This window comes from Pseudorca crassidens, chromosome 17, assembly GCF_039906515.1.
Source record: "Pseudorca crassidens isolate mPseCra1 chromosome 17, mPseCra1.hap1, whole genome shotgun sequence".
NCBI lineage: Eukaryota > Metazoa > Chordata > Mammalia > Artiodactyla > Delphinidae > Pseudorca > Pseudorca crassidens.
The window spans coordinates 50,654,076-50,667,852 of record NC_090312.1 but is presented as its reverse complement, the minus strand read 5'-3'; positions in this window follow the sequence as shown (position 1 = coordinate 50,667,852).

The window sequence follows — 13,777 nt, the reverse complement described above, 5'->3', positions numbered from 1 at the left end:
AACAGCCTCAGGACAACATTTATGGCGAGTCCGACTTTGTCATGGCCCTTGTGTGAGCTTCCGTGAGAAAACAGTGTGCTTTGAGTACTTCGAGGACCTCGTACCCGAAGTCACTCTGCCTGAGGAGAAAGTCAGCATCTCACCATGCGGTGTCGCTAACGGCACACCCAGCCTGAACAGATGCCTGGAAGTAAGGCCCTGATTTGCCGTGCACAAGCGGAGGCGTGCAGCAGTTTCCATGAGGCGGTGGCCTCTGCTCTGGGTAACTTCCACGGCAGCACAGTTTTCTGGACACCTAGGAGGCTAGCGTGGGCACCCTGCTCCCGGCAGGAACACTGAGTACCCCCAGGCCCACCTGGGTCTGCTAAGCAACATCCAGGCCCGTAGCCCTTTAGAGCCCCTCTGTGTATGCCGAGAGTAGGGAAACGCACTGCACTCTCTTTGGGAGCAGCTTAATTTCCTCACCACTCGCACACGTTCACGAACACCGTTGTGGCACGTCCCTCATGGCGTCGAAGTCTGACGCATTGCCCTAGTCTGACCTGAACTCAGAGTAACCCTCGGCTTCGCATTCCATCCAGGAGCTCCTGCCTGAAGTCACCGTGCCTCCCAGAGATAGTGGGCGTGCGTTCTAACTGCCATTTAAGACAGTCCTGCTCTTCCTGTGACACTGCAGGCTTTTGGATAGCCACAGGCCCAGAGGAGCAGCTGCGGCGTTCCTTGGTTGAGGCAGTTCGCTTGATGCAGAACACCCTACTTCGAGAAGTTGATTCAGGGGAGGAAACACAGGGTAACCTGTGTCTCTTTAGACTTGGTAGAAACCACAGGAGTGTATGCTGAGTGTGCCCATGGAAACGGGGGCCTGCTGGAACTAGCCTTGCTGTCCCATTTTGAAGGCTGCATTCATGCTGCCTTGAAGCTACCTGACATTCCCTGCTCTTGACAGGCCTGTCAACCCTGTAAGAATGCTTTGCGGAAAAGTAGGCGTCCGTTCTGTCTGAACCAGGTGCTTCCGTGGCCGCGGTTGTGGTCCGCCTGACAAGCTCTAGCGCTATAGGGAATCTCAACGTGAAAACTTGCCTCCAGGTTTGGCCCCTAGTAGCCGTGCAGAAAGGGAAGCGGGCAGCTGTTTCCATGAGTTCTTAGTCGCTTATATGCTTGATGTGAAAGGAAGTACACTTTTGAGGACTCTTAGGCCTCTCCGGTATGCATCACTTTCGCTCCAAGTTCACTGACTACCTCCACACCCCCGTGGGCCGGCTGAGCCACTTCGAGACCCGTTGCTTGAACCCTCGGAGGCCCTCTGTGCCTGCCGATTGATGGGCAACACCCTGTATGTTCCTTGAGGAGAGCTACATTTCCGGAGTCCTCGAACAGCCTCAGGACAACATTTATGGCGAGTCCGACTTTGTCATGGCCCTTGTGTGAGCTTCCGTGAGAAAAGAGTGTGCTTTGAGTACTTCGAGGACCTCGTACCCGAAGTCACTCTGCCTGAGGAGAAAGTCAGCATCTCACCATGCGGTGTCGCTAACGGCACACCCAGCCTGAACAGATGCCTGGAAGTAAGGCCCTGACCTGCCGTGCAGAAGCGGAGGCGTGCAGCAGTTTCCATGAGGCGGTGGCCTCTGCTCTGGGTAACTTCCACGGCAGCACAGTTTTCTGGACACCTAGGAGGCTAGCGTGGGCACCCTGCTCCCGGCAGGAACACTGAGTACCCCCAGGACCACCTGGGTCTGCTAAGTAACATTCAGGCCCGTAGCCCTTTACAGCCCCTCTGTGTATGCCGAGCGTAGGGAAACGCACTGCACTCTCTTTGGGAGCAGCTTAATTTCCTCACCACTCGCACACGTTCAGGAACACCGTTGTGGCACTTCCCTCATGGCGTCGAAGTCTGACGCATTGCCCTAGTCTGAGCTGAACTCAGAGTAACCCTCGGCTTCGCATTCCATCTAGAAGCTCCTGCCTGAAGTCACCGTGCCTCCCAGAGATAGTGGGCGTGCGTTCTAACTGCCATTTAAGACAGTCCCGCTCTTCCTGTGACACTGCAGGCTTTTGGATAGCCACAGGCCCAGAGGAGCAGCTGCGGCGTTCCTTGGTTGAGGCAGTTCGCTTGATGCAGAACACCCTACTTCGAGAAGTTGATTCAGGGGAGGAAACACAGGGTAACCTGTGTCTCTTTAGACTTGGTAGAAACCACACGGGTGTTTGCTGCATGTGCCCATGGAAACGGGGGCCTGCTGGAACTAGCCTTGCTTTCCCATTTTGAAGGCTGCATTCATGCTGCCTTGAAGCTACCTGACATTCCCTGCTCTTGACAGGCCTGTCAACCCTGTAAGAATGCTTCGCTGAAAAGTATGAGTCTGTTCTGTCTGAGCCAGATGCTTCCGTGGCCGCGGTTGTGGTCTGCCTGACAAGCTCTAGAGCTAAAGGGAATCTCAACGTGAAAACTTGCCTCCACGTTAGGTCACTAGTAGCCGTGCAGAAAGGGAGGCAGGCAGCTGTTTCCATCAGTTCTTAGTCGCTTACATGCTTGATGTGAAAGGAAGTACACTTTTGAGGACTTGTAGGCCTCTCGGGTACGTATCACTTTCCTCCAAGTTCACTGAGTACCTCCACACCCCCGTGGGCCTGCTGAGCCACTTCGAGACCCGTTGGTTGATCCCTCGGAGGCCCTCTGTGCATGCCGCGTGATGGGCAACACCCTGTACGTTCCTTGAGGAGAGGTACATTTCCACAGTCTTCGAACAGCCTCAGGACAACATTTATGGCGAGTCCGACTTTGTCATGGCCCTTGTGTGAGCTTCCGTGAGAAAACAGTGTGCTTTGAGTACTTCGAGGACCTCGTACCCGAAGTCACTCTGCCTGAGGAGAAAGTCAGCATCTCACCATGCGTTGTCGCTAACGGCACACCCAGCCTGAACAGATGCCTGGAAGTAAGGCCCTGATTTGCCGTGCACAAGCGGAGGCGTGCAGCAGTTTCCATGAGGCGGTGGCCTCTGCTCTGGGTAACTTCCACGGCAGCACAGTTTTCTGGACACCTAGGAGGCTAGCGTGGGCACCCTGCTCCCGGCAGGAACACTGAGTACCCCCAGGCCCACCTGGGTCTGCTAAGCAACATCCAGGCCCGTAGCCCTTTAGAGCCCCTCTGTGTATGCCGAGAGTAGGGAAACGCACTGCACTCTCTTTGGGAGCAGCTTAATTTCCTCAGCACTCGCACACGTTCACGAACACCGTTGTGGCACGTCCCTCATGGCGTCGAAGTCTGACGCATTGCCCTAGTCTGACCTGAACTCAGAGTAACCCTCGGCTTCGCATTCCATCCAGGAGCTCCTGCCTGAAGTCACCGTGCCTCCCAGAGATAGTGGGCGTGCGTTCTAACTGCCATTTAAGACAGTCCTGCTCTTCCTGTGACACTGCAGGCTTTTGGATAGCCACAGGCCCAGAGGAGCAGCTGCGGCGTTCCTTGGTTGAGGCAGTTCGCTTGATGCAGAACACCCTACTTCGAGAAGTTGATTCAGGGGAGGAAACACAGGGTAACCTGTGTCTCTTTAGACTTGGTAGAAACCACACGGGTGTTTGCTGCATGTGCCCATGGAAACGGGGGCCTGCTGGAACTAGCCTTGCTTTCCCATTTTGAAGGCTGCATTCATGCTGCCTTGAAGCTACCTGACATTCCCTGCTCTTGACAGGCCTGTCAACCCTGTAAGAATGCTTCGCTGAAAAGTATGAGTCTGTTCTGTCTGAGCCAGATGCTTCCGTGGCCGCGGTTCTGGTCTGCCTGACAAGCTCTAGAGCTAAAGGGAATCTCAACGTGAAAACTTGCCTCCAGGTTAGGTCACTAGTAGCCGTGCAGAAAGGGAGGCAGGCAGCTGTTTCCATCAGTTCTTAGTCGCTTACATGCTTGATGTGAAAGGAAGTACACTTTTGAGGACTTGTAGGCCTCTCGGGTACGTATCACTTTCCTCCAAGTTCACTGAGTACCTCCACACCCCCGTGGGCCTGCTGAGCCACTTCGAGACCCGTTGGTTGATCCCTCGGAGGCCCTCTGTGCATGCCGCGTGATGGGCAACACCCTGTACGTTCCTTGAGGAGAGGTACATTTCCACAGTCTTCGAACAGCCTCAGGACAACATTTATGGCGAGTCCGACTTTGTCATGGCCCTTGTGTGAGCTTCCGTGAGAAAACAGTGTGCTTTGAGTACTTCGAGGACCTCCTACCCGAAGTCACTCTGCCTGAGGAGAAAGTCAGCATCTCACCATGCGTTGTCGCTAACGGCACACCCAGCCTGAACAGATGCCTGGAAGTAAGGCCCTGATTTGCCGTGCACAAGCGGAGGCGTGCAGCAGTTTCCATGAGGCGGTGGCCTCTGCTCTGGGTAACTTCCACGGCAGCACAGTTTTCTGGACACCTAGGAGGCTAGCGTGGGCACCCTGCTCCCGGCAGGAACACTGAGTACCCCCAGGCCCACCTGGGTCTGCTAAGCAACATCCAGGCCCGTAGCCCTTTAGAGCCCCTCTGTGTATGCCGAGAGTAGGGAAACGCACTGCACTCTCTTTGGGAGCAGCTTAATTTCCTCAGCACTCGCACACGTTCACGGACACCGTTGTGGCACGTCCCTCATGGCGTCGAAGTCTGACGCATTGCCCTAGTCTGACCTGAACTCAGAGTAACCCTCGGCTTCGCATTCCATCCAGGAGCTCCTGCCTGAAGTCACCGTGCCTCCCAGAGATAGTGGGCGTGCGTTCTAACTGCCATTTAAGACAGTCCTGCTCTTCCTGTGACACTGCAGGCTTTTGGATAGCCACAGGCCCAGAGGAGCAGCTGCGGCGTTCCTTGGTTGAGGCAGTTCGCTTGATGCAGAACACCCTACTTCGAGAAGTTGATTCAGGGGAGGAAACACAGGGTAACCTGTGTCTCTTTAGACTTGGTAGAAACCACAGGAGTGTATGCTGAGTGTGCCCATGGAAACGGGGGCCTGCTGGAACTAGCCTTGCTGTCCCATTTTGAAGGCTGCATTCATGCTGCCTTGAAGCTACCTGACATTCCCTGCTCTTGACAGGCCTGTCAACCCTGTAAGAATGCTTTGCGGAAAAGTAGGCGTCCGTTCTGTCTGAACCAGGTGCTTCCGTGGCCGCGGTTGTGGTCCGCCTGACAAGCTCTAGCGCTATAGGGAATCTCAACGTGAAAACTTGCCTCCAGGTTTGGCCCCTAGTAGCCGTGCAGAAAGGGAAGCGGGCAGCTGTTTCCATGAGTTCTTAGTCGCTTATATGCTTGATGTGAAAGGAAGTACACTTTTGAGGACTCTTAGGCCTCTCCGGTATGCATCACTTTCGCTCCAAGTTCACTGACTACCTCCACACCCCCGTGGGCCGGCTGAGCCACTTCGAGACCCGTTGCTTGAACCCTCGGAGGCCCTCTGTGCCTGCCGATTGATGGGCAACACCCTGTATGTCCCTTGAGGAGAGCTACATTTCCGGAGTCCTCGAACAGCCTCAGGACAACATTTATGGCGAGTCCGACTTTGTCATGGCCCTTGTGTGAGCTTCCGTGAGAAAACAGTGTGCTTTGAGTACTTCGAGGACCTCGTACCCGAAGTCACTCTGCCTGAGGAGAAAGTCAGCATCTCACCATGCGGTGTCGCTAACGGCACACCCAGCCTGAACAGATGCCTGGAAGTAAGGCCCTGACCTGCCGTGCAGAAGCGGAGGCGTGCAGCAGTTTCCATGAGGCGGTGGCCTCTGCTCTGGGTAACTTCCACGGCAGCACAGTTTTCTGGACACCTAGGAGGCTAGCGTGGGCACCCTGCTCCCGGCAGGAACACTGAGTACCCCCAGGCCCACCTGGGTCTGCTAAGTAACATTCAGGCCCGTAGCCCTTTACAGCCCCTCTGTGTATGCCGAGCGTAGGGAAACGCACTGCACTCTCTTTGGGAGCAGCTTAATTTCCTCACCACTCGCACACGTTCAGGAACACCGTTGTGGCACTTCCCTCATGGCGTCGAAGTCTGACGCATTGCCCTAGTCTGAGCTGAACTCAGAGTAACCCTCGGCTTCGCATTCCATCTAGAAGCTCCTGCCTGAAGTCACCGTGCCTCCCAGAGATAGTGGGCGTGCGTTCTAACTGCCATTTAAGACAGTCCTGCTCTTCCTGTGACACTGCAGGCTTTTGGATAGCCACAGGCCCAGAGGAGCAGCTGCGGCGTTCCTTGGTTGAGGCAGTTCGCTTGATGCAGAACACCCTACTTCGAGAAGTTGATTCAGGGGAGGAAACACAGGGTAACCTGTGTCTCTTTAGACTTGGTAGAAACCACACGGGTGTTTGCTGCATGTGCCCATGGAAACGGGGGCCTGCTGGAACTAGCCTTGCTTTCCCATTTTGAAGGCTGCATTCATGCTGCCTTGAAGCTACCTGACATTCCCTGCTCTTGACAGGCCTGTCAACCCTGTAAGAATGCTTCGCTGAAAAGTATGAGTCTGTTCTGTCTGAGCCAGATGCTTCCGTGGCCGCGGTTGTGGTCTGCCTGACAAGCTCTAGAGCTAAAGGGAATCTCAACGTGAAAACTTGCCTCCACGTTAGGTCACTAGTAGCCGTGCAGAAAGGGAGGCAGGCAGCTGTTTCCATCAGTTCTTAGTCGCTTACATGCTTGATGTGAAAGGAAGTACACTTTTGAGGACTTGTAGGCCTCTCGGGTACGTATCACTTTCCTCCAAGTTCACTGAGTACCTCCACACCCCCGTGGGCCTGCTGAGCCACTTCGAGACCCGTTGGTTGATCCCTCGGAGGCCCTCTGTGCATGCCGCGTGATGGGCAACACCCTGTACGTTCCTTGAGGAGAGGTACATTTCCACAGTCTTCGAACAGCCTCAGGACAACATTTATGGCGAGTCCGACTTTGTCATGGCCCTTGTGTGAGCTTCCGTGAGAAAACAGTGTGCTTTGAGTACTTCGAGGACCTCGTACCCGAAGTCACTCTGCCTGAGGAGAAAGTCAGCATCTCACCATGCGTTGTCGCTAACGGCACACCCAGCCTGAACAGATGCCTGGAAGTAAGGTCCTGATTTGCCGTGCACAAGCGGAGGCGTGCAGCAGTTTCCATGAGGCGGTGGCCTCTGCTCTGGGTAACTTCCACGGCAGCACAGTTTTCTGGACACCTAGGAGGCTAGCGTGGGCACCCTGCTCCCGGCAGGAACACTGAGTACCCCCAGGCCCACCTGGGTCTGCTAAGCAACATCCAGGCCCGTAGCCCTTTAGAGCCCCTCTGTGTATGCCGAGAGTAGGGAAACGCACTGCACTCTCTTTGGGAGCAGCTTAATTTCCTCAGCACTCGCACACGTTCACGAACACCGTTGTGGCACGTCCCTCATGGCGTCGAAGTCTGACGCATTGCCCTAGTCTGACCTGAACTCAGAGTAACCCTCGGCTTCGCATTCCATCCAGGAGCTCCTGCCTGAAGTCACCGTGCCTCCCAGAGATAGTGGGCGTGCGTTCTAACTGCCATTTAAGACAGTCCTGCTCTTCCTGTGACACTGCAGGCTTTTGGATAGCCACAGGCCCAGAGGAGCAGCTGCGGCGTTCCTTGGTTGAGGCAGTTCGCTTGATGCAGAACACCCTACTTCGAGAAGTTGATTCAGGGGAGGAAACACAGGGTAACCTGTGTCTCTTTAGACTTGGTAGAAACCACACGGGTGTTTGCTGCATGTGCCCATGGAAACGGGGGCCTGCTGGAACTAGCCTTGCTTTCCCATTTTGAAGGCTGCATTCATGCTGCCTTGAAGCTACCTGACATTCCCTGCTCTTGACAGGCCTGTCAACCCTGTAAGAATGCTTCGCTGAAAAGTATGAGTCTGTTCTGTCTGAGCCAGATGCTTCCGTGGCCGCGGTTGTGGTCTGCCTGACAAGCTCTAGAGCTAAAGGGAATCTCAACGTGAAAACTTGCCTCCAGGTTAGGTCACTAGTAGCCGTGCAGAAAGGGAGGCAGGCAGCTGTTTCCATCAGTTCTTAGTCGCTTACATGCTTGATGTGAAAGGAAGTACACTTTTGAGGACTTGTAGGCCTCTCGGGTACGTATCACTTTCCTCCAAGTTCACTGAGTACCTCCACACCCCCGTGGGCATGCTGAGCCACTTCGAGACCCGTTGGTTGATCCCTCGGAGGCCCTCTGTGCATGCCGCGTGATGGGCAACACCCTGTACGTTCCTTGAGGAGAGGTACATTTCCACAGTCTTCGAACAGCCTCAGGACAACATTTATGGCGAGTCCGACTTTGTCATGGCCCTTGTGTGAGCTTCCGTGAGAAAACAGTGTGCTTTGAGTACTTCGAGGACCTCGTACCCGAAGTCACTCTGCCTGAGGAGAAAGTCAGCATCTCACCATGCGTTGTCGCTAACGGCACACCCAGCCTGAACAGATGCCTGGAAGTAAGGCCCTGATTTGCCGTGCACAAGCGGAGGCGTGCAGCAGTTTCCATGAGGCGGTGGCCTCTGCTCTGGGTAACTTCCACGGCAGCACAGTTTTCTGGACACCTAGGAGGCTAGCGTGGGCACCCTGCTCCCGGCAGGAACACTGAGTACCCCCAGGCCCACCTGGGTCTGCTAAGCAACATCCAGGCCCGTAGCCCTTTAGAGCCCCTCTGTGTATGCCGAGAGTAGGGAAACGCACTGCACTCTCTTTGGGAGCAGCTTAATTTCCTCAGCACTCGCACACGTTCACGAACACCGTTGTGGCACGTCCCTCATGGCGTCGAAGTCTGACGCATTGCCCTAGTCTGACCTGAACTCAGAGTAACCCTCGGCTTCGCATTCCATCTAGGAGCTCCAGCCTGAAGTCACCGTGCCTCCCAGAGATAGTGGGCGTGCGTTCTAACTGCCATTTAAGACAGTCCTGCTCTTCCTGTGACACTGCAGGCTTTTGGATAGCCACAGGCCCAGAGGAGCAGCTGCGGCGTTCCTTGGTTGAGGCAGTTCGCTTGATGCAGAACACCCTACTTCGAGAAGTTGATTCAGGGGAGGAAACACAGGGTAACCTGTGTCTCTTTAGACTTGGTAGAAACCACACGGGTGTTTGCTGCATGTGCCCATGGAAACGGGGGCCTGCTGGAACTAGCCTTGCTTTCCCATTTTGAAGGCTGCATTCATGCTGCCTTGAAGCTACCTGACATTCCCTGCTCTTGACAGGCCTGTCAACCCTGTAAGAATGCTTCGCTGAAAAGTATGAGTCTGTTCTGTCTGAGCCAGATGCTTCCGTGGCCGCGGTTGTGGTCTGCCTGACAAGCTCTAGAGCTAAAGGGAATCTCAACGTGAAAACTTGCCTCCAGGTTAGGTCACTAGTAGCCGTGCAGAAAGGGAGGCAGGCAGCTGTTTCCATCAGTTCTTAGTCGCTTACATGCTTGATGTGAAAGGAAGTACACTTTTGAGGACTTGTAGGCCTCTCGGGTACGTATCACTTTCCTCCAAGTTCACTGAGTACCTCCACACCCCCGTGGGCCTGCTGAGCCACTTCGAGACCCGTTGGTTGATCCCTCGGAGGCCCTCTGTGCATGCCGCGTGATGGGCAACACCCTGTACGTTCCTTGAGGAGAGGTACATTTCCACAGTCTTCGAACAGCCTCAGGACAATATTTCTGGAGAGTCCGACTTTGTCATGGCCCTTGTGTGAGCTTCCGTGAGAAAACAGTGTGCTTTGAGTACTTCGAGGACCTCGTACCCGAAGTCACTCTGCCTGAGGAGAAAGTCAGCATCTCACCATGCGTTGTCGCTAACGGCACACCCAGCCTGAACAGATGCCTGGAAGTAAGGCCCTGATTTGCCGTGCACAAGCGGAGGCGTGCAGCAGTTTCCATGAGGCGGTGGCCTCTGCTCTGGGTAACTTCCACGGCAGCACAGTTTTCTGGACACCTAGGAGGCTAGCGTGGGCACCCTGCTCCCGGCAGGAACACTGAGTACCCCCAGGCCCACCTGGGTCTGCTAAGCAACATCCAGGCCCGTAGCCCTTTAGAGCCCCTCTGTGTATGCCGAGAGTAGGGAAACGCACTGCACTCTCTTTGGGAGCAGCTTAATTTCCTCAGCACTCGCACACGTTCACGAACACCGTTGTGGCACGTCCCTCATGGCGTCGAAGTCTGACGCATTGCCCTAGTCTGACCTGAACTCAGAGTAACCCTCGGCTTCGCATTCCATCCAGGAGCTCCTGCCTGAAGTCACCGTGCCTCCCAGAGATAGTGGGCGTGCGTTCTAACTGCCATTTAAGACAGTCCTGCTCTTCCTGTGACACTGCAGGCTTTTGGATAGCCACAGGCCCAGAGGAGCAGCTGCGGCGTTCCTTGGTTGAGGCAGTTCGCTTGATGCAGAACACCCTACTTCGAGAAGTTGATTCAGGGGAGGAAACACAGGGTAACCTGTGTCTCTTTAGACTTGGTAGAAACCACAGGAGTGTATGCTGAGTGTGCCCATGGAAACGGGTTCCTGCTGGAACTAGCCTTGCTGTCCCATTTTGAAGGCTGCATTCATGCTGCCTTGAAGCTACCTGACATTCCCTGCTCTTGACAGGCCTGTCAACCCTGTAAGAATGCTTTGCGGAAAAGTATGCGTCCGTTCTGTCTGAACCAGGTGCTTCCGTGGCCGCGGTTGTGGTCCGCCTGACAAGCTCTAGCGCTATAGGGAATCTCAACGTGAAAACTTGCCTCCAGGTTTGGCCCCTAGTAGCCGTGCAGAAAGGGAGGCAGGCAGCTGTTTCCATCAGTTCTTAGTCGCTTACATGCTTTATGTGAAAGGAAGTACACTTTTGAGGACTTGTAGGCCTCTCGGGTACGTATCACTTTCCTCCAAGTTCAGTACCTCCACACCCCCGTGGGCCTGCTGAGCCACTTCGAGACCCGTTGGTTGATCCCTCGGAGGCCCTCTGTGCATGCCGCGTGATGGGCAACACCCTGTACGTTCCTTGAGGAGAGGTACATTTCCACAGTCTTCGAACAGCCTCAGGACAACATTTCTGGAGAGTCCGACTTTGTCATGGCCCTTGTGTGAGCTTCCGTGAGAAAACAGTGTGCTTTGAGTACTTCGAGGACCTCGTACCCGAAGTCACTCTGCCTGAGGAGAAAGTCAGCATCTCACCATGCGTTGTCGCTAACGGCACACCCAGCCTGAACAGATGCCTGGAAGTAAGGCCCTGATTTGCCGTGCACAAGCGGAGGCGTGCAGCAGTTTCCATGAGGCGGTGGCCTCTGCTCTGGGTAACTTCCACGGCAGCACAGTTTTCTGGACACCTAGGAGGCTAGCGTGGGCACCCTGCTCCCGGCAGGAACACTGAGTACCCCCAGGCCCACCTGGGTCTGCTAAGCAACATCCAGGCCCGTAGCCCTTTAGAGCCCCTCTGTGTATGCCGAGAGTAGGGAAACGCACTGCACTCTCTTTGGGAGCAGCTTAATTTCCTCAGCACTCGCACACGTTCACGAACACCGTTGTGGCACGTCCCTCATGGCGTCGAAGTCTGACGCATTGCCCTAGTCTGACCTGAACTCAGAGTAACCCTCGGCTTCGCATTCCATCCAGGAGCTCCTGCCTGAAGTCACCGTGCCTCCCAGAGATAGTGGGCGTGCGTTCTAACTGCCATTTAAGACAGTCCTGCTCTTCCTGTGACACTGCAGGCTTTTGGATAGCCACAGGCCCAGAGGAGCAGCTGCGGCGTTCCTTGGTTGAGGCAGTTCGCTTGATGCAGAACACCCTACTTCGAGAAGTTGATTCAGGGGAGGAAACACAGGGTAACCTGTGTCTCTTTAGACTTGGTAGAAACCACACGGGTGTTTGCTGCATGTGCCCATGGAAACGGGGGCCTGCTGGAACTAGCCTTGCTTTCCCATTTTGAAGGCTGCATTCATGCTGCCTTGAAGCTACCTGACATTCCCTGCTCTTGACAGGCCTGTCAACCCTGTAAGAATGCTTCGCTGAAAAGTATGAGTCTGTTCTGTCTGAGCCAGATGCTTCCGTGGCCGCGGTTGTGGTCTGCCTGACAAGCTCTAGAGCTAAAGGGAATCTCAACGTGAAAACTTGCCTCCAGGTTAGGTCACTAGTAGCCGTGCAGAAAGGGAGGCAGGCAGCTGTTTCCATCAGTTCTTAGTCGCTTACATGCTTGATGTGAAAGGAAGTACACTTTTGAGGACTTGTAGGCCTCTCGGGTACGTATCACTTTCCTCCAAGTTCACTGAGTACCTCCACACCCCCGTGGGCATGCTGAGCCACTTCGAGACCCGTTGGTTGATCCCTCGGAGGCCCTCTGTGCATGCCGCGTGATGGGCAACACCCTGTACGTTCCTTGAGGAGAGGTACATTTCCACAGTCTTCGAACAGCCTCAGGACAACATTTATGGCGAGTCCGACTTTGTCATGGCCCTTGTGTGAGCTTCCGTGAGAAAACAGTGTGCTTTGAGTACTTCGAGGACCTCGTACCCGAAGTCACTCTGCCTGAGGAGAAAGTCAGCATCTCACCATGCGTTGTCGCTAACGGCACACCCAGCCTGAACAGATGCCTGGAAGTAAGGCCCTGATTTGCCGTGCACAAGCGGAGGCGTGCAGCAGTTTCCATGAGGCGGTGGCCTCTGCTCTGGGTAACTTCCACGGCAGCACAGTTTTCTGGACACCTAGGAGGCTAGCGTGGGCACCCTGCTCCCGGCAGGAACACTGAGTACCCCCAGGCCCACCTGGGTCTGCTAAGCAACATCCAGGCCCGTAGCCCTTTAGAGCCCCTCTGTGTATGCCGAGAGTAGGGAAACGCACTGCACTCTCTTTGGGAGCAGCTTAATTTCCTCAGCACTCGCACACGTTCACGAACACCGTTGTGGCACGTCCCTCATGGCGTCGAAGTCTGACGCATTGCCCTAGTCTGAGCTGAACTCAGAGTAACCCTCGGCTTCGCATTCCATCTAGGAGCTCCTGCCTGAAGTCACCGTGCCTCCCAGAGATAGTGGGCGTGCGTTCTAACTGCCATTTAAGACAGTCCTGCTCTTCCTGTGACACTGCAGGCTTTTGGATAGCCACAGGCCCAGAGGAGCAGCTGCGGCGTTCCTTGGTTGAGGCAGTTCGCTTGATGCAGAACACCCTACTTCGAGAAGTTGATTCAGGGGAGGAAACACAGGGTAACCTGTGTCTCTTTAGACTTGGTAGAAACCACACGGGTGTTTGCTGCATGTGCCCATGGAAACGGGGGCCTGCTGGAACTAGCCTTGCTTTCCCATTTTGAAGGCTGCATTCATGCTGCCTTGAAGCTACCTGACATTCCCTGCTCTTGACAGGCCTGTCAACCCTGTAAGAATGCTTCGCTGAAAAGTATGAGTCTGTTCTGTCTGAGCCAGATGCTTCCGTGGCCGCGGTTGTGGTCTGCCTGACAAGCTCTAGAGCTAAAGGGAATCTCAACGTGAAAACTTGCCTCCAGGTTAGGTCACTAGTAGCCGTGCAGAAAGGGAGGCAGGCAGCTGTTTCCATCAGTTCTTAGTCGCTTACATGCTTGATGTGAAAGGAAGTACACTTTTGAGGACTTGTAGGCCTCTCGGGTACGTATCACTTTCCTCCAAGTTCACTGAGTACCTCCACACCCCCGTGGGCCTGCTGAGCCACTTCGAGACCCGTTGGTTGATCCCTCGGAGGCCCTCTGTGCATGCCGCGTGATGGGCAACACCCTGTACGTTCCTTGAGGAGAGGTACATTTCCACAGTCTTCGAACAGCCTCAGGACAATATTTCTGGAGAGTCCGACTTTGTCATGGCCCTTGTGTGAGCTTCCGTGAGAA